Source organism: Ammospiza nelsoni, chromosome 1, assembly GCF_027579445.1.
Source record: "Ammospiza nelsoni isolate bAmmNel1 chromosome 1, bAmmNel1.pri, whole genome shotgun sequence".
Taxonomy (NCBI): domain Eukaryota; kingdom Metazoa; phylum Chordata; class Aves; order Passeriformes; family Passerellidae; genus Ammospiza; species Ammospiza nelsoni.
Window position 1 is genome coordinate 120474531 of NC_080633.1, and position 20986 is coordinate 120495516.

At 40.4% G+C, this 20986-nt stretch overlaps 1 protein-coding gene across 1 annotated transcript in view; it reads left to right on the forward strand.

Moving 5' to 3' along the window:
• Nucleotides 1–438: 438 nt before the first annotated feature.
• Nucleotides 439–20986, forward strand: part of SULF1 (sulfatase 1) — a 185591-nt gene continuing 165043 nt past the window's right edge. Inside the window, exon 1 of the mRNA XM_059479560.1 lies at nt 439–452. The gene's annotated coding sequence lies outside the window, so the exon portion shown is untranslated. The remainder of the gene's footprint in view (nt 453–20986) is intronic.

Genomic DNA, 20986 nt, shown 5'->3' on the forward strand with positions numbered 1-20986 from the left:
CAAATCTATTTCAATATTCTAAAATTTCCCTGAGACTACCCCAACCCATGTGAAATTGCATCATTTTGGGCAAGCTGACATATTTCTGCACGATTGCAGCCAGGTGCACGGCGGTGCCTCAGCCACAGCAGAGCACAGCGGCCTGCAGCGTGACCTTCCCGCCGGCGGCGGCGGCGGCAGCGGGGCAGGGCGGGCCGGGCCGGGCCGGGCCCTCCGGGCACTGCGGCCCCGCCGCGCTCCGGGCACCGCAGCTCCCGCAGCTCCCCGCAGCTCCCCCGGCCGGCCGCAGCCACCGCTCCCGCAGCTCCCCCGGCCGGCCGCAGCCACCGCTCCCGCAGCTCCCCCGGCCGGCCGTAGCCTCCGCTCCCCGCAGCTCCCCCGGTCGGCCGCAGCCTCCGCTCCCCGCCGCGCCCGCCGCCTGGCCCGCCGCAGCCTCCGCCGCCCGCCGCGAGGTGAGTCCGCCCGCTCCTCCCTCACCCTCTCCTTCCTCATCCCCCGCCCCGTCCTCATCCTCGCCTCGCCCCTCTGCCGCAGCCGCCCCGGGTGTCTGTGCACCCCGTGCGGGGGAAGCTGTTAGACTGTTCCTAAAGAATTTCCCAGGTAAAGCACGCCGGAAAACCCCGCAAAGAGGCAAATAATAAAACCCCCAATTACGTTAGCTTGTCTTTATTTATTGCCCAATTGAAAATGAGCTTCAAATGACATGTTATGGAGACAAGAGAGGGTTTGGGAAGGACAGCGAGCACTGAGGGACTTTTAAAGAGTCGGAGAAATTCATCTTCATTGTGGAGGAAATTAAATGTTTCTGGTGGTTTGTTGTTTTTGTCTTTTTGTGTTGTAATGGTTTGGGGTTGGGGTTTTTTTTGGTTTGTTTATTTGTTCATTTCCCAGTAAGTCACCAACAGACATTTTATGATGTTAGCCACAGCTCAACACTCTGTTGGAAAATATTTTTGTTTCAGAGTGGATAAAGCATCAGGAGTGCAGTAAACATTTTAAACTTAGAACTGCAACAGATACAGTAAATCACATGTTGTTTGCGTGTTGGAGCAGGAATCCCTGGAGCTGCAGCAAGTTCAGTCCCCACAGCAAGTTCACCTTGGGACAGTTCCCAGAGCATCTTTGGCTTTTGCAAGGCACTTTTATATGGTTCATTGTATTTTCCCTATGGCACACAGATCTCAGTACTGGCTGATAGGTAAAACTGGCCACATTTTAGGCCCCTGACTTGTGCCAAATGCAGGAGATGAGAAAAACTAAGGTGCATGGCTGAATTCCTTGGCGGTGGATGGAAACAACAGATAAATCCAAGTGAGCCTCTTTCCCTCCAGATCTACTTCTGGAGGTGGTTTGCCCTCTCTGATGGTAATACAGGGAGCCAGCACCCCAGCACAGCACCCTAGCACAGATGCTGCAGTTACATGTCCTCACTCGGGTGACATCTAGCTCAGCTGTCATCCCACCGTGTCCCTGTCCTCCGCAGACAGTGGTTATTGCTGGCACACAAAGTACCTCCCAGTCTGACAGCTGTCAAAGAGAGGACCCCTGTCAGCTGGAGAGAGCTGTAGCTGTCTCATTTCTAGACAGCAAATAGAATGAAAAGAAATGAAAACCTTCCATTCCAGTCTGTTTATTTTTTTGTTATTATTTTTTTTTCTTTTTACTTCCCCGCTGAGTTCATAGACTGAGTTATTGTAGCTGTTACAGAAATATTAGCTGGTTACTGGTGAGATGGGAGGTGTCCCTCAGTCTGTATGGGAGGGATGTGGTCTCATTTAAGATGTGGTTCACAAAATGGAAAAGTTTGTGTAAAGGGAGTTGCCTCTGTTCTGCTCTTTTTTGAACAGGTGCCCACATTACAAACACCACCACAGCCTGCAGCCTTAGCAGAGAGGTTAACAAATTGGCTGATCCCAGCTATTCTTGCCAAATATCCTTGTGCTCTGAAATGTAACAGTTCTGCTCAGTGAGAGTAAATCAGTAAGATGGTGGCCTGCCTGCACTGCCACATCTTCTGTGTGTAGAGGAGTTTTAATATTTGCTTCATTTCTTGTATTAGATGCCTTTCTTTAGGTTAAAAGATCTCTTCTTCCTTAAATTCCTTTCATAGCTTTTTGCATTATTAAGGCATAGAGAGAGGCATCCCATCATCAAGTTTTAAAGGACCTATTCAGGTTTGCCTGTAAATTAAGATTGTGTCACACCAAGGGGATGGAGGAAGAGAGAACAGTTCTGTGACAAAGCCAATTTAATACAGCCATATCTGTGTAAAGCAGAGACTGGCAGGAGTAAGCGCCTCAGAGTCTAAGCTTGTTAGTTAATTAAGTTATTAGCAAACTATAAAAGTAAGCTTTTCTCTCAGGAAATGAAATCACTGTAAAAGAATAGCATGATAGTAATCTTGCTTCTTTACATGATTTTAAGAAACTAGAAACTATTTAAAGAAACTTTCACTGATGTGCACACAGTGCAACTGGAAATTTTCTTCCAGTTTACTTTCAGTATGGGTTTTTTTTGGCACTAATTATAGCCTATAATTGCTTTCTTCATTAATTTTATCATAGTCTTTGTGCAATATATTTTGAAATTATTTATTATTTAAATGCATATGATCATACTGGTTTAAGGGCACTGTTCAGAGTGTTTTAGAAAATGGAAAAAAGTCTTAATCTAAAACTTTTCCAGATAGCTGATCACAAATATAATATTTTTTGTTTGTTCTGAGTACATCCTCTACTAGTGAAACACATTTACACATGCCGTATGTATTTAATGTGGTACTGCTTTTCTTGTTTGCTTTCCAGACAAAAATGTCAGAACTGTGAGGGTCATTTATCACCACATTTTCCTTTCTCCAATTAAATTCTGTTCCACTTGTTCTTGTTCCTAACCTGTTGTTATGGACATTGATAAGACACAACGGAATTCAGTGATACTTTGAGGTTGTGATGATCTCCTTTGTATTTTCTTCAGCAAACACAGTCAGTGGTATAGCATAGATGACTCTGCAGCTAAAAAAAGATGAGCAAGGGGAGTGGAAGAGCTGCTGGCTCAAAACCACTTGTATGATATTATCTAAAGAAGAATGAAGAGTTGGGAATTTTCCAGGTCCTGGTTCTAGGTGCCATTGCAGGTATCAGCCCTCTGGCTTTTAAGGTGGCATCCAGAAACATGCTGGACAGTAATAATAGTAATAATATTAACAATGGTAGTTTGTTACTTCTCTGTTTTCCTAAAGACCACTCCATTTTCTAGACAAAAATGTACTTCTCCTCAGATTGAATTATTGCAAGTCATTCTGTCACAGTTACGAAAAGTAAAGCCAAGGCAGTTAAATATGGAAGGTAGACCTAGTTCAAATGAGCACTCCCATGGCAATATTTACCTTTCTATTGCTTCCCTAAGCAATACTTTCAGTGCTTGTATATATTTCATAAGTGTTAGCAAGTGTGCATGGTATTACAGCCCGCTGGTAAATGGAGACAGGATATTAGACATAAACACGGAGGTCACTCAGCACCGGAAAGTGCCGCCAGGCACGCTCTGGCTACGGGAAGGAACCAGCTGATACTGAAACCAACTGCTGCCATCAGTGTCTATCTATATACATCTCAGGCATGAATAGCATTCAGAGTCAAGTGAAAGAAGGTGATGTGATATTTTGGAGAAAAGTACACCAAGGGCATATTAAAGACACTTAAGAGAGTTTAATGCAACAATTATTTTCTCTTTTATTAAAAAAAAAAATTAAATTAAGCTTAGATCAGAATAAATCAATTTCTTTAACAGAGTGAGGAGAGTCTTCCAAAGTACAGTTCTGGAGGCCAGTAGATGCCAAGAAGGGACACAAGAAAACATAAAATTATATGACTGCAAAAAAGATGCCAACACACCTAGGGAGGTCATAACTTAAGCCGTCTGGTTTCCAAGAATAGGCATTTGAAAGCACATGGTTTCTTGTTTCAAGACAGGCTTCAAAGTAGCAGTTCTGATATATTAGCAGACAGGCAGACTGAGGATGTCAATAAATGCAGCAGTCTTTGATGAGATGCTTTTCTCAAATGTGGCATGTTGATTAATCTGCTAATTAAAAGTGGATGTATGGAGCGACAACGATCCCAGTCTTGTCTGCCCCACAGCTCTGCCGTTGCTGTCACTGGCAGAGCACCCCGCAGCACATACTGTTCAAACTGACAGAAGGAGTTTTTCTGGCATAGTTACACCACCTCCCTAAGTGATGTAAGTTGAGCCAATATAAGCTCTCTCCTTCTGGCAAAGTTACGTCCACACCAGGAGTTCTGCAAACATAGCAATATCTGCTGGGGATGTGAATTTTTCACACCAGCAACTGACATAGCTATGTTGGCAAAATATTATAATTTGGAACAGGCCGGGGAAAAAATGCATTTATCACCCCATCCTCAGCCATTTGCAAAGCATTAAAGAGTCCTTAATACTTAAATTTCTCTTAATGGTTGTACTTTGCAGACAAAAATTCTTATTTCTGTGAGAGGGACTGTGTGTTGTTATATTTATTAAAAATGCACTGCTTCCTAATTCTTAGTGATTTCTATCAGTGAGGTGTCTCGTGATGGCATCTAGGGTATTTATAAAATATGAAAATAACTCAATACCGTTTGAGTGTTCTACAGAAGCATAACACTCCCAGTGACAGACTGAATCCTCTGTTTGGCTGGTATCTGGGTCTCCCATCCTCACGCCGGCTAGGCTGGGAGTATGCAGCATGCACAGCCACGGTACCTGGCACTGCACCACCCAACTCCATGAGTGTCCTCCTTTTCAGAGTTATAGTCAGCATCTGTAGTGGACAAAACATGCACTTTTTTTTTCAGAAGAAAGTAATTTTACTGTAAGCAATCTTGTCAAAGTAGGTGAAGAAGCAAGTTGTTTATGCAACGCAAACCAGAGTGACTTTTGTGCAGAGCTCAGGTAGGCACCTCCAGCCTGGAAAAAATGCAGCTGTCTCCTTGCAATCTCCAATTGTCTCATCACTAGTTGTTCCCAGTTTCCACAGAACACCAGGAGCAGAGGGGGAATTGTGAATGCTTGCATTGGCATTTCCCTTTCTGCTGCATCAAAGGTCACCACCACCTTGTTGGGAGTTACCATCCATCCCCTGGGCTAGCTGAGATGGAGCTGGGAGGATTGTCTAGCCCATGTCAGCCAGAAAGAGAGAGATGGGTAAGCAATAATTCACTGTTTAAACAGGCTTTAAGTAAATTGGCTCATTTTAAGCAGCAATTCTAGCAATAGTTCAGCCAGAAAATCAGGAGTGGGAGGGTGTGCATAACCTCTGGGAAGAGGGTGGTGACAAGTAGCTGGCTGAGGGCTGCATATGGAAACCACTTCTAGTGGCACAGCAGCAGCCAAAGAAGTATGACTATGCTGACTGCTAGCACTGCTGGCAGCTTGCTACTGGCTTTATCTGGATGGAAATTGTCTAGATCCCTCACTCAAAAATGCCTATCACTGTAAAAATGGGGAAGGGAGTGGAATTTCTAATAGTCGTGGGGTATCTTGTATCTATCGCACAAAAAAAAAAAAAAGGAAAGAAACTTTCTTAATCAAAAGGAATAAAGTAAGGGCAAATGTAGGCAGGAGATCAAAAGGCATCTCTGCCAGTGAAATCCATTAGCCTTGAAGTAATCTCCTAAGGGAACTGAAGACATTCCCATTGCTTGAGATATTTAAAACTAGGTTAGACAAAACACTAGGAAGTGTACAATGGAGGACAATCCATAATCAGCAGGGAAAGGGATTAAATAGTCTTAATAAGCCTTTAACATACATTCTGTGATTTCAGTGCCAAGACTTCACATGTTCCTCTGCTCTGTCTCCTCCCTGCAGCTGCCATAATGGGAGATTATGAAATCACTGTAAATGTGAGCAATTAACTATTGTAATAGAATTTGGTAATGTAATGGTGCTGCATTTTTATTCCTTTTAGGCTCAACTAAGACTTCTTTTACCATGGATTTAAGTTGATTTTTTGGAGAGCTATTGCAATCTTCCTGTACAGAGATTTAGAGTGATGTGTTTCTAATAATTGCTTTGGGTTTCAGGAAGTGATTTGATTTTTAGTTAAATATAGCCTTTTTTGCCCACTGAATTTCAAAATTCCTGAGTAGTTTATCTAAAAATCCCATCTTTTACTTCTATGTTTAAGCACTCATCATTATTATCCCACAGCCTGCTAAATTTTTTGTCTTTTGAAAGCTCGTAAGTGCCAAGAGCTTCATCTTAGTAAAGCAACAGGTAAAAGATGTGTTTTGTGGCATAAAGATGAATTAGTATTTATATCTCTGTTCTATAAATATTAAGTCACTGTGGAAGTATTCAGATCAACAATGTATGCTTATAAACACTGCCTAAGAAGAATTTATTGCTTCACAAATACCACTGTTTGCTATGATCTCTGATAATTTTCTGCATTTCCTGTTGTGTCAGTTTGATACTGTGTCCTTAGGTCCAGATGACTGCTTGAATCATGTTCACACTGGAACGTGGGGTATTTAGTTTCACGAGGGGAGAGGCCAGCACTGTGGTTTAGAGAGGTCCTACCAGGGGAGACAGCTCAGTGAAATCAAGCTTCATGCTTAAGGTAAAATGAGTTACAATGACTTGAAGTTGACAGCTTTTGAAGTCCTTTTAGTTTGCACTCTAATGGAATTCCTGTGAAGAATTGCTTTGTATGTACACATCCAAAAAGCCAAAGTCACATTGCAAATGAATTAAGTTAAAATATAACATGTGACATTCTGTGGTTTCTTTGTGTAATTTTGCATGAGAAATATTGTGCCCATAAATCAGTGCTAGTCAGTTTTGGTCTTTTGCATATTTAACAAATTTCTATAAGTAATACATGACATTTAACTTGGGTATAAAACTGTCTTCAGACAGCTGGGAATTCATAGCTAGAATAAGAATCTTATGCAAAAAAAAAAAATGTTGCTTAAATCAGAAAAAATGGTGATTTATAAATGGCTTTTTAACAGAGAGGTTATTACTGTTCTGTGGAGTTACAGCTGGTAACACAAATGATAGATGTGGCAGTGGGGAAGGAATATGATGATTGAAAAGTGGGCTTCGTTTTCTTTTTCACACCCAAGTGGTGCTTAAAGCAGCAGATTCTCTCTTGTGCCATCATTTTCAGGGGGATTGAGCAAATGGTTACCTGCAAAACCTTCAAGTGGTACACACATAAATCTAGAAGAAGCCCTGACCATAATTTCAAGATCCAGATTGAATTTTCTGTACGTAACATCATTAGGAACAAAGCTTTGTGCTAGGTAATTGATTTTTTTAATGTCTTGAGAATTAATTTTCACCAGGAAAAATTATGGTAGCCTTTTTACAAATGAAGTAAACAACTACATTACACTGTGGGAGGTGGACTCTGACATACCTATTCATCTTAAAAGGATTCATTTTTATCAAACTACTTCAATTCTAGCCTAACTTTTTGGATGACAAAGCATTGCTTAAAGGTTGTGAGGAACTTATTTTATGTTACTTGCCAATATTTTATTATTATTGATCTAAAATAGAAATAAAGGTCAGTGAATTTAGAGCAAGGGTGAATTTGGCCTTTAAGCTGTGTCTGTAACAATATGATTGGCAGCCTATTTTTCCCTTGCACCTTAAAACTCAGTATAGATTGATATATTGGCAGTTGTTTTTAATTTTCCTCATCCTATTCTTTTGACAATGAGAAAAGGGAGCACATGGCTTATACTTACTCTAGTAAATTTAAAAGTGCCAAAAAATGCTCTCTGGTATTGAGGAGCCTGGCATGGAGCATTCCACATCTACACAATTACATTATTTTCTGAACAATGACCACCTGCAAACTGCCTTTCTCTGTATTGTGACAGCTCCCAGACTCTGCCCAAAAACTGCCAGGAGAATTCAAGCTGTCCCAGATTGAAATCACTGCAAAGATTATTCTTGCTGTTTAACTGTATATGTGCATACTACTGAATATCAATTTTTCCATGTTCAAAACTAGTTATGAGCTACTACCATGTCTTTAGGATTTGCTTTGACACATTGGATGTGAGATCACAGATATGTTTGAAGCTTTTTTTTTTTGTTTGCTCTCTTGGTATTTGAAAATCTCCTAAAGATAGAAACATTAAGCCAGAACACACAGATGTTTCTTGGCAACATGCTTGATGTACAAAACCAATTACAAAGAGGCATAGTCATAACTTCTGCCATATTCCTGTTCAGGTAAGAGAAAGTGCAGAAAATTTATGGATAGGTAATATTTTTCAAAGGTAAATAAGCTGTTCTGTTTCTGTTTAGGTTCTCAGGCATGGAGACAGATGACTTTCTATTTGTCTTAGCAAAACAAATGCTGGTTTTTCCCAGATAAAGCAATTACTAGAGAATATCAATGCATAACACCAATTGGAGTTATCCAAATTCTCTTCTCTTAATTCAGAGAATTTGATAAATATTGACACAAGAAAATATTCTGTCTCTGTGGTATTTGGTTGCGTTGAGATCTGCTGTCACCCTTGGCACCACTGAGGTGACTCCAACAGGAAGATTTTCCAGTATCTAGGAATCCCTCCTCACCAGGAGATATGATCCTGCCCAAAGCCCTTTTCCAACCCTGGAAACTGCCCTCACTGGTATTATTGTTGTGCCATTTCAATGGTATAATAATTTACTTAGAAGTCAAATACATCTGTGGTTCAAGTCAGGATCCTTTATGAAATGACTCATTGTGTTTAAAAAAATGTAGTGATGTGAACTTTAAAGAGTTTTCCATTAGCTTGTTGAGTACTATTTTAAGTAAATGTAGTTTAACATTTAGCTATTTGACATTGTTTTTGTCAATGTGATAATATTTCTAGCTTAAATCTGTGCTATCTAGGCTAGACTTTTCTCTGAGTTTAAACACAAAAAATAAAGCAGGAGCAGGCACAGCTTGTGTGACTTCTGGAGAAGAGCCCCTAGCATTGGCATAGCTGTATGAATAGTTGGGAGTTGCCATAAGTTCAGGTGGCTCCAGGGTACGATGAAGAACCTGTCCAGACACACATTTATTGCAGCTGGATGGTTTTGCTTATAGAGCTGGGATCCCAAAACATCCATCTGGAAAGCATCCTGAAGGCTTAAGGAAGCATAAGCAGTATTCCTGATGATTTTAGGAAAAACTGTCTAAGGAAATTTGGTAAGACTCCAACTCACGTTTGCATTTCTTTAACCCCTTTGGCTTAAAATCCTACCTGGCTGACTAAGCCAGAAGGAAAATTAGCTGGGGTACATTCAGACATTGCCCAGCTATTTCATCTGGGTCACTCAACCCCATAGCGAGCCAATCAACTTGTCATAAGATAAGAATAAAAGTGAGTTAAATAACAAAATGAAGAAACTGGATTTTAATCATAGAGAGTTCACTGTAAACTTAGGAAGAATGTGCAGAGTAACTGGATGGATCATAGCTATATTTGCTATATGAACTTGCTATAGGAACTGTATTTGCTGTATGTGCAGTCAGAAGTGAGGTGATCAAACAGCACAGGGAACTTTCAGCTTGAAATCACCTGGGGTGCCCAGATGAGTAAAGGTACTTTGGGCATTGTGTCTTTCCTGTTGATATGGCATAGCCAGCTGCATGAGGATTTTAGTATGCTGGGACAGGTTAGATCTGTCTTGATAGGGCTTTGCAAAGGATGGGCCCAATTGGAGGGACTGGAAGGTGCTCTGGGCTTCTTCTGTGCTTGTGTCCCTTCCTGACCTTTGCTGTGTGGCTGTTCCATTTAAACACAAAGGATATTTTGTCCTGGCATTCCTGCAAGCCTTATCTGGGAGTAAAGAATCAACTCAATACATCTTGTACTTTGTATTTTTATGAGTGGTCATTCTGCAGCCCACACTATAATCACAGAGTTATCCTCAGTAGGATTTATATAGATGCTTCTTTTAAAAATGTGACCTTCAAGTGGAGTAAAAACAAAAGACATGTGAGAAGATGCTAAACATATTGTTTTATTTTAGCTGTGCTGGCTGTAGAAGCAATGGAAATAATAAAAGTGTTTTTCTCTCCTGTTAAAAACATACAGATTTGAATACCTTAAGAGCACAATCTAATGGAAAAAGTGTTCTTTTCATGTAACCCATTCTTGGAGTAAGAGTAATTTTAAACAAGCAGATTATCAGTTTTATTTTATTTTTGATAAAAACTCCATGCATACAAGATAATTGAAGGTGTAATTTTAGACTTTGTATCGTTTTAGCACAATAAAATATGGTAAAAGGTAGAAAAATAATCTGGTGATGTCGTCCATTTAGTGGAATAATATTACTTTAAATACAGGTAATGAAAATCTTTGTTTCACTGAAATCAGTGGGAAAATTTCAATGGCTTTTAAACAGACCTGTGGCTTAGTTCTTCCTCCTGCTCTGCTTGTTTTTCAAATTTCATAACTCACATTTACATTTGAGAGGGCTCTTAATAATTCCCAGTTGAGCATGCTTGCATACGGATTTATACACGTGTGTGTGTGTGTTTGTGCAGAAATGGGCTTGAAGAGAGTTATCTGTTTGCTTTTTTTGGACAGAGCCATTACAATGACCCTGTTTGTCAGGGTATACCACAATTACCTCTGATTTCAGTGACTGGAGACAGATGAGCATTGTAACTGCTGTTAAACAAATACCGAGTTGACAGGACAGCTTCCAGGTTAGAAACCATGCTATATTGCTAAATAATCTAAAAATCCATCTGTGCCATCCAGGGAGAAGACTTGGGGTGAAAGGGTGAGGTTTTTGGTAGCATCACACTGGTTTGTCTCCACTCCCACCGAGCTGATGGGAGCGCTGCCCACAGCTTCAGAAGAGCAGGGCTCAGCAGTACTGCTCACAGGAGTCACACCACACCATTTGCTCTTTCTGCTTATTCCAAAAAGAAAAAATGGCTTGACCTATGCATAACTTTGTTGTGCTTAATTTGCCAGCTGGTGAGTGTCACATGTTTAATTTGGGCAATGTAAATAACAATCTCTTCAGTAGCTGAGATTTTCACTGACAACACAGTCGCTGAGCTTAGACAGCCGATTGCTGCTGCTGTAGAGCTAAGTCCTTAAATATTATCAAACTAATACCCTTGTATGGTCACACTGGATACAGATTAGTGAAAGCCATAATCCTATTTAATTTAACACAGTCCCAGGGATTTTCCTCTATAAAGAATTTGGTCACATGCATACTGCATAATTTGCATAGTTCTTAAATATATGGACCTTCTGTAGGAGCAGGGCTGTCTGCCAATTTAATGGCAGTTATTAAATCCCATTATACTTTGTACCACAGTCCAGATGCAGGTATATGCTAGAAAAAGCTCATGGTTAGTTAGAATTTGTTGCGGCTCTGAGCTATGCCACAGCTGGTTATCTCAGGTCATCTGTTTCAGCCTCAGAGGAGGGTGTTAACCCTCAGCAAAGGTAATATGACAAAGGACTGCAATTAATTTTAACCACAGTGCAGCCCAGCCAAGATCCAGCTGTCCAAGGACTCAGACATATAAAAACTGACTGTGCTTGTACTGTCACAGATTCTGGGGTTTGTGGTTGAGCAACTCTTATCTCAGTCATAGGAAAGGTCTGATTTTTATGTCCCGAGCACAGTTAAGTTCATTTGCCTTCAACAACATGTGATATCTTTGAGATTAGAGCTGATTAGACTTGGAGAATTAGGGCTACCCCTTTTCATTTCCGGATTATTATTTTTTTTCTTTTCTTTTTTAGTTGTCTTCCTTTTTGTCCCCCCATGCAGAACTATTGTCTGAATGGAAAAAGGAGGCACTGGTCCCCTTGTCAAGGTCTCTTAGCTAATATCATTGCTTATCACAGGCCAGCTGCAGATTGCTGGGCCCATGTGCTTGGCAGTCACAGACACACTGCAGAGCTCACAGGGCACAGATGGCACAGCTCTGCTGGGTGACCCTGGGCAGAGATGTGGGGGTCTAGAGGAAAGGAGATGGGCTGAAAGCAGTAAGCTATGAGGTCAGCTCTGTGTCTAAACAAGTAGTGAATTCCAGCAGGCTGAAACCACAGGATGCTCTGCCACCTAGTCAGGAGCTTCCTTTCCAAGCACAGCATCAGTCCAGCTAATGTTGCAGTGCTCTCAGTTCAATTTTTTTTCCTGTTACGCAATGTTTGCAGCCTTTTGTAGGCTTTAGGTATTTATTGCAGGGAAATGATGGTGAAATTTTGATCAACAGATTTCAGGGTAGTCAAGCAGCTCCAGACACAGGGAGCAATCTTCCACCTTTATTTTCCTGGCAATTTCCAAGCATGTTGGGACAAATACGTGGCCTGGCTGATTTCCATGTGAGAAAGTGGCCCTGCTCTCTTTATGAGGGCTTGGTATATAAAAGCAGCTCCAGCACAGAAACTTCTTCACCCTCTCTAGCACCATGCTGGAGGTAGAAGCTTTCCCCTCCAGGGAGCAGAGGGAGTGGTTTGAGCTGATTAGGTTTCCAGATCATTTTCAACAATTTAGGCACCAGCTGAATGCCTGTTGGCTTAAAGAAAACAGAGTAATTATTAATATTATTACTACTATTACCATTAGTAATAAAATAATGCTTCTTCCAAAAGTGCCTAAGGAGCAAGCTGAACTTAAACTTCATCTTGCTAGGTGCCCCACAGTTTTGGGCTGTCATTCAAGAGCACAATAAATCCTACCTCAGGGTTCCCACTACTGGATCAAAAGCACCAGAGCCACAGGAGCCAAAGTGCTGATGCTTTATGAAATAATGCTTTCCCCAGCCATCCAGTGTGGTACCAAACCAACCACAGCCTGTTTTCTCAGCGCTGGCAGAGTCAGCATAAACCCCAGATAAGGTGCTCCCAAAGCTCAGTTGTGTGACCTCCTCTGGGTCAAAACCTCACCGATGACAGGTCTGCTGTTACCTTTCCTGGCAGCAGGGTCTCAGAAGAACCAATGGTTTTCTCCTGAAGAGCTTGTCAACTACACAGACAAGAGATGTGTCAGAATAGAGGTTTAATGGCAAAGTGAAGGGAAATGGAAAGATGGTGTTTGGAGGGACAGTGAAGGAATTAAAGATTGTGAGGAGAATACACCAATGGAAAGGTGAGGGAGAGCAAGGACACAGAAAAGCAAGAGAAATTAGAAAAGACAGACTGATGGAGAAGCTGTTAAAATACCTTGCTGAGAAAGAAGAGACAGAAGAAAGAGACAATACAAAGGGAACTGGAAAGCCTGGGCATAACTCTGGGAAGTTGCTGTGCTGTGCATTTCCCTAGCTGGGTTTCCCTGATATCTTCCGGGGAGAAAAACCCAGTAGTCATTCGTCTTGCTCACAAGTAGCAGAAATACCTCACTGAGACTCAGAAACAAGCCCTTGCCACATCCAGAGCTACAGTTCCTCCTTTTACCTACTCTTGTTGCTGGTGTTTGCTGTTCTTACAAACGCTTCTTTAGTCTGGCAGAGATCAATAAGGCATAAAGGACAGCAGCTGCCTCAAGAGTTTGCTCATCACAAAAGGATAAGCTACTCTGTCTTCTAAAACTGACACCTTATCAGAAAAGCAGAACCTGATGACTTTTAGCTCTTGTTACAAATATTTGCATGTATAGTTGAGATTTGTCAGTTTTACTGCTCTCAGTCATGCATAGCAGAGTTTGCCTTATTTGCAGTATGTTTTCACATGTCATACATCTTTAATCAGACTGGAGCACTGGGGGCTGGTTTAATTTTTTTCCATTGATGGTTCCTGCATGTAGACTAGAAGCATTGTTTGGCTTTGGCTTCTCTGGTGTCACATCCTGAAGAAATTATAGAAAGTAACAATTCATTTTACGCCTCCTAGCTCCTTCAATTTGATTATAAATTTGGATTAGTGACATATGTGTTGGCTGCTGCATCAAGATCCAATATTAGACTTCTTTTTTTTTCATAATTTCATGTGAAAACTAGAAGACAGCAATGTGTATGCATCTGTGTGATGAAATCTATTATCATAAGTAAAGTGATTCTAAAATGGTATTATCTGATATCAAGGTTACTAGGCACCATCATAGAGTTCTGTCATCTGCTGTATCCATCTTTTGCCCTGTTCTGGATTTCCCCTCCCTTACCTTCTGCCCCCATCTTCTGCCCCTGACTGGGGACTGTGCTGCCCCACAGCTGTAGGAAACCAGAGCTTCTATGAGTGTGAGGTGTGCAGGTTAGAAATCCAGTATTTGAACTCCACAGTGCCACCTTGTTTTCCTTAAAGGTCCTGTGATACTACTGGAAATATCTGTGTTGGAAAATATTAAAATGCTGTAGTCTGTATCTTCTAGAGGCCAAATTTTCCTGCATCCTTTTTCTTACCCTGCTGACCTGCTGATTTTTGTGTAACTTTTAATGAGTTTAGGCCTGCTATCCCTGTTTCCAAGAAAGAAACAAACAAACAAAAAACTAGTGGCTGCTTACCTGGCATCTTTTAGTCTCTTAGAATGTGTATAACCTCAAAATGCTGAGGTAATACACATTGCCCAAGGAGAACGTGGCTCCTGAATTGTCCTGGCAAGCAAGCTGAGGAACTGGCTTGTGAAGACAGGGGAAGAGAGAGAGGGGATCTGGCAGAAAAGCCACTGTATGCCTACCACAGTTGAAATATCTTTGATTTATTAAAAAGAAAGGGAAGGTAGCAATTTAATTTAGAAAAGCTTTTTGTAAGATTGTGTAATTGTAAAAATCTGAAGTAAGTAAAGCCAAAGAAAAATGCTTTAATAAGTAAATAATAAGTGATTTATTGCGCTTGTTAAAAAACATGCAGAATATTACACTGCAAATAGTAACTTCTAAATCTGTAAACTAGTAACAAGATCACTGGTCATAATCTTTGTTTCCTCTCTGCTTTTGAAATGCCTCAGTGTATAGTAATTTCTTTATCTTAAAAAAGGATCTGTTTTACTGGAAACAGTAATGAAGCATTAGTTGCTATTAATGTCAGCTGAATGTCCCACAATTTTCTTGTTTCTTCACACTGAAGTAAGCTATGAAATTCTATTCCTTGAAATATATATGGATTATTTTGTATTATCTGAATTTATTTTACGATCCCGCTTCTATTGGAAACAAAGCTATACTACAAAAGTTTAAAAACAAAGGGGATTGGCATGTTAAGAATAAACTCAGAAAAAAACTACTGTGATCAGGTTTTCTGTCATTGTGAGATATGTATCTATATATACACATATGTATTCCTGTCCTCAAGATTTACATGGCTTTATGGAAATTCTTAACCCTTGCTCCTTCCAGTTTTTGAGGAACTTGTTTTATGTGGTGGCCCTTTACCTTCCTTGAGCTCTGGTGTGAGTTTTCAGAGCGGTGGACCAGAATGTGCAATTCTGTGGGGCTTACTCCCTTCACCTCCCTCCTTCCCAGTGGGACTTTCCCATTTTTCTCCTAGAAAGCCTGTTTTATTAAATAAATCAAGCTTAGATTCACAAGCGTATCGAGCGTGCCGGCGGAGCCGGGAGGGCCAATAAAGGAGCCCGTGGGGGCAGCGCCGGAGCTCCCCGAGAGCAGCACAGGATCAGCTCCACATCCCACTCTGTGAGGGAGAGCCTGGGGGGAGGAAGGCAAAGGGCTCCCTTCAGCCTCTTCAGCTTGTGTTACAAAGCCTGAAAAACATCTGTTCTTCACAGATTCGAAAGGAAAAACTTTTACATAAGAATACAAATTGGGAAACATATTTCTTCACAAGCCCTTGAAAATGAGTGTCACCCACCACATATATTATGTCCACCACATATATTGTGTCCCTGAACTGAGCTAAATTGAAGCCAGACATATATTTCTCTTTGATGACTCCATCAAGGTATGTTTTAACTCCTCTCCCCAGTTCTTCAGTCTCTCAAAAGATACATGTGTAGATAAGGGAACAGTCTCAAACCCATGCACAGGAACAGCAGCCAAACAAATGGCTTTCAAAAGAAAAATCCAGCTTTGTAGATCTCTCTTCCTGCAAACAATTTCCTTTTCCAGTTATAAATTTCAGTTCCTAAAAAAAACTTCCCTGGAATAGTCAGAGGAGACAGGGAAATAAGAGTTTGAGTAATCCTACGTATTTTGAAACTGGAGAAACCTGACTCAAAATTTCCAGCCATCCCTCAGGTAAACAGATGCAAAGACCCTCTAATTTGCATGCTTGTGTGCCCTAGTTAGTAACTCAGACATTTTTGGCATCTGCACATACTTATCAAAAGTAAGTTGTGTTCAACAGGCTTGCTCCTTGCTTTGCAGGGAGTTTGAGTAGGGTACAATTGTTTGATAGCATGGTTAGTGTTAATGAGATTACTACAACTTGAAAACACATCTTATTTTCTATTACCTCTTACTGAGTGTCAAAACCAGCCTACAAGCTTATATATATTTAGCAGACACTGCCAGGTCTAAGAACCAAATCTTGTTGTGAACTATATTTTGAAATGCTGGACCTGGTGAAAATAAGCCAGACATCATCATTTGAGGTGAAACTTGCTTTCACTATTGCTTCCAAAGGCTTCATCATTTTTTTCACAGAGAGATAAATGGCTATAATGGCCCCTTATAAAATCAGGAAGACAGGATGAATCAGGACAAAATGCACTTCCTCACCAATCTCCATAGAAACTCCTCAACTCTGCTATGCCTTCTGCCTATAGAGATTAGGCAACCCTGTTTTCCAATAACAGACAGTGAAGTCTGACGCCTGCATTGTCTCACAGAGGGCTATCTTGAAGAGCAGAATCTAAGTTTAAAAAGAGAACTTGGCCAAGTATTTAGTGTTGCATTTCCCAGCTTTCAAATTCTTCCTGTTGCTTTTCAGGTTTGTAAGAAGATTTCTCATGAGAAGCATCAGTATTTGCTGCCACGGTACCCACAAGTCTGGTGACACTTTTCTCAAACTATTTTTGCTTCAAAGAATGTAGTGTCATTGAAAGACTAGTCCACAGTACCCAGGATTACAATTCATACCACTTATGGGGAAGATAGTGGATCATCAGAATCAGACTGTGGGATGATAATTTAAACATAAAGATTTATTTTCAAATTCATTGAATAGTTTATGCATGAATGGATGTGCTTTCCCAGCAGTTTAGATAAGCAGATAATGGTTTTTTAGTGAAGTGAAATATATGAAAAAATGTATTCATTGATTATTAGCAAAGGAAGAAGTTATTAAACCTCAGTAGATAAACATCAGCTCACAAAGTTCCTTTGTTAATAAGAATAAATTGATAGATTTATAGACTTTAAATTTGGTGAGATCATTTGATTGTCTCATCAGACCTGTAAATCAAAGACACTAAATCTCACAGTATTACCTCTGAGCTGAATAGAGCTAGACAAAACATGTTGGTAAAGCAGTACATGAAACAAAAGATGCAATTCAGCTTGACAGAAACCTTATAGCTTTGGGTCAAATCTACCTTCATTAAGTTTTAAAAATAGAGAGAACATCTAAAAGTGAAGTGCTGCTTTCCAAAGTTTTCCAGCTTCGACTAAGCATACCTATTGTCTGTTGATTTACCTGTGAAAATGGCATTTCTCTTTTCCTTGTTCTAGACTTAGTCCATAACACTCATGCACACACAGGAAAATCATATCCCTCTGAAAAAAATTATGATTTCACACAGAACAAGTTTCAAATTTCTGTTGTTTCAAAGGCTGATCATTCCTTTTGTGTGAAGAGCTGAAGTGCATAATTTCTTATATAAATATGTCCAGCTTTAGCATTTAACCTTTATGATACCTTCTTGACTGCTGAAGGGCCCTCTATTTCTTCTTATTACTCTACTGTAGTCAAGTGTCTCTCAGTTTTATTTTTAATGGACTAAATCTGTTGAAGTGTTTAAGTCTCTCCCAGTAGGGTATTTTCTATGGCTTTTGAGTAAGTCTGTGACTCTACTTTAAAAGTTCAATTTTTTTCCAATATATCTTCCTTTCTAATGAATTCATCTTTGCTACAGAGAAAAATGAAGATGTCACCCATTTTTCCTACATTTACACATCCATGGATTATATTAGCCCTTTTGTCACAGCCTCCTAGTGAACACTTATGTTTTATTGCTTGCCTACTTTGACACCAAATTATTTCAGAAAGATTGCTTTTCAAGATACTGCTCTAACTTGATTTCAGAATGCCATTTTAACATATGTCCTAGCTTTATAAGTCTGCAGTAGCCAAAACTCACAGCAATATTGTCTTTTGAAAAGATTCTTATCCAACTGTTTACACCACTATGATGCACATGGGCTCTGTCTTCATTAATATATGCTAATATTGGTGTTATGTGCAGATTTTGTCTGAAATACTTTGTATTTGCAAGTTGTTAATTGAAACAGTAATTTGATTTAGGTTTCATGCAAACATGACCAGAAACATGCCCATTCGGTGCATATTTTTTTATTTAAAAGTTTTGGGAACAAGAAAATCACATGTTTTGATTTCTTCACCCATGTATATTTACTCCTGCACGTGCATCCTGATCCCCAGCAGTCCTTGTGCCTCCATGAGATGTGCTCCCTAGCCCATGGTCTCTGATTCATTGCTCATGTTCTCTTCAGGTTCTTGTCTGATGCACAAACTCTTCATCATATCTCCATTTTCAGCAAAAATTCTCTGACTTTTTTTCTGTTAATGGTTCTATTTTTTTCTCTTGATGGAAATGCCTTTCTTTGCCTGTCATTTACATGGCTGGAAGTACCATGTAGAAATAATATTGCTGGGATGAAAGATGAAGAGTTGTGCACTGATCTCACGCTTCACCTCTGAAGACTTTCCCCTCAGACCAGAACCTCAGTGTTTGGGCAATTTATGCTGTATTGATTCCAAGGAGGAAAAATTACTGTCTGACAGCTACACCACATCCTTTATTAGCATCCAAAGTAGAGCTGGGATTTAGCTAATGAAACTTAACTATCTCCTTTTGCAGCTGCTGGAAGAAGTAGTCACTTTGGAGGTGCAATTAATATCAGGGTTATGTCCTCTTGTCACACTTAAACACCTCAAGCACATCGTCCTTGGAGAATCTGGACCCTTGCCTGAGCACCACATGGGCAGAGTTGTAATTTCTCTGTCTCTGCTCTGGCATTGTTTAAGGATATTAAAAATATGGAAAGAGATAGGACTTTAGGATTTAGAAGAAATTAACTGTTATTTTTGCCTGTGTGTAAAGGATTTTCTGCACTTTCAGTCCTACAGAAAATGCTGATTATCTATGGTACCTATACCTGTATTAGTCAGAGATATCATGAAACTGACCCTTGCTGTATTCAGTATGCCCAAACCAAAAGGCATTTTTAGTTGTTTCCAGCAGCAGCCATAGGACCGTGCTCTGTGCTTACACATGATAAGAATTTCTTTCTGAGTGATCATATAGCACAAGACAATGTGACAAAATGTCTTTCTATGTTGTTCATGAACAGTACATGATAGAAAGTATTACAAGACTAATTGGAATTATTACAATAGTCTGCTTGGCTCCCTTCTCCCTTCTCTTGACTAATTAGCCTTTTAACATTACAAAATGGCTCTGGCACAAGCTGTCAGAAAGCACTGCTCCAGTCACTACTACACGTGAAGCTGTCTGCACACATTAATAAGGAATTTACCACTGCTGTTAGAAATCCTTGTTCTCATTCTTTTCTTATTTTTCTTTTGCCTCTTTAGGGTGCTCTGGGTCACTAGATGTTATCATTTATATCTTCTCATTATTTGCTCTGTCTTTCTGCATGCTTAGGGAATTCACATGAACACCAACTTTGTTATTTCTCTTGCACCACCATGGGTCAGCTGTGGCACTCCTTGCAACCAGGAAAAAATGTGGGGTACATCACTTCTATATTAAAATACTGAGCTAGATACAGAACTGTGAGCCTGCATGAGAAAATAGTATTTTCTCAATCAGTTTCATCATAAACTGCAGCTTGGTGTTTGTTTTTGCATTCCAGTCTTTCTCTTCATTCCCTGATTTACTCCATCAAGGAATATTGAGTTCTACTGTTTTAGGAAGTACTCCTAGTAATCAGGATCCCTTTATCCCTGCCATGGTCCTGCATAAATATAGTGCCCGACTATTTCTTGAATAGTTTTATATTAAGCAGAGGACAAACCAAACTGCAAAATAAGTTGGAAGGAGCTGTTGCCACAGAGCTGGAACTTTCTCCTTCCTGAGGGCAGGGAGCAAAATGAGAGAATTGACAGCTGAGAGAGATGGGGTTGTTCAGTGTGAAGACAGACTGAAAGACATTAGACCCTAGAAAGCCAGAGAGACCCTAGAGCACCTTCCTGTACCTAAAGGGATCCTGCAAGTAGGCTGGAGATGGACTTTTCACAAGGGCATGCAGCAATAGTACAAGGGGGAATGGCTTTCAGCTGTTTTAGATTGGATATTAGGAAGAAAATCCTTCCTGTGAGGGTGGTAAAGCACTGGAAGAGGTTGCCCAGGGAAGCCATGGATACCCCTTCCTTTCCCCTTTGGACTGTACTCATTTGGTCTTCCATCCTCCCTGTGTTTGTGCTGGGGAGTGCCCCAGCTCATAAACAGCACCTTGCACTTGGCCGTGTTAAACTCCATGAGGTTCTCACGGGACCATCTCTCAAGCCTAAAGTGGTCCCTCAAGGAAAAGGATTTTATTGTGCACTGCTGCACCACTCTGTAAAAATTGCACTCTGCTGTCTTTTTTTCAGCAAGTGTTCCTTTTTCTTGACTTCACCAGTGAAAATTCAAACTGTCTCACTTTCCAATTTACGATGCCTTCAAATGGTTTTCAGCCTCTAGAGAATACACAAACAGCAACTGTATATTGGTCTTTCCTCAGGTGATGCCTATCACTGCCCCTTCCTCATAATGTTCCCTGTGCTCTCCAGGCCAGCTTTTTAATTTAATACCTAGAGCAGGCAGTTACCAGAAGAGTTCCTCTAGGGGAGCCTAATCTGCAGTAGTT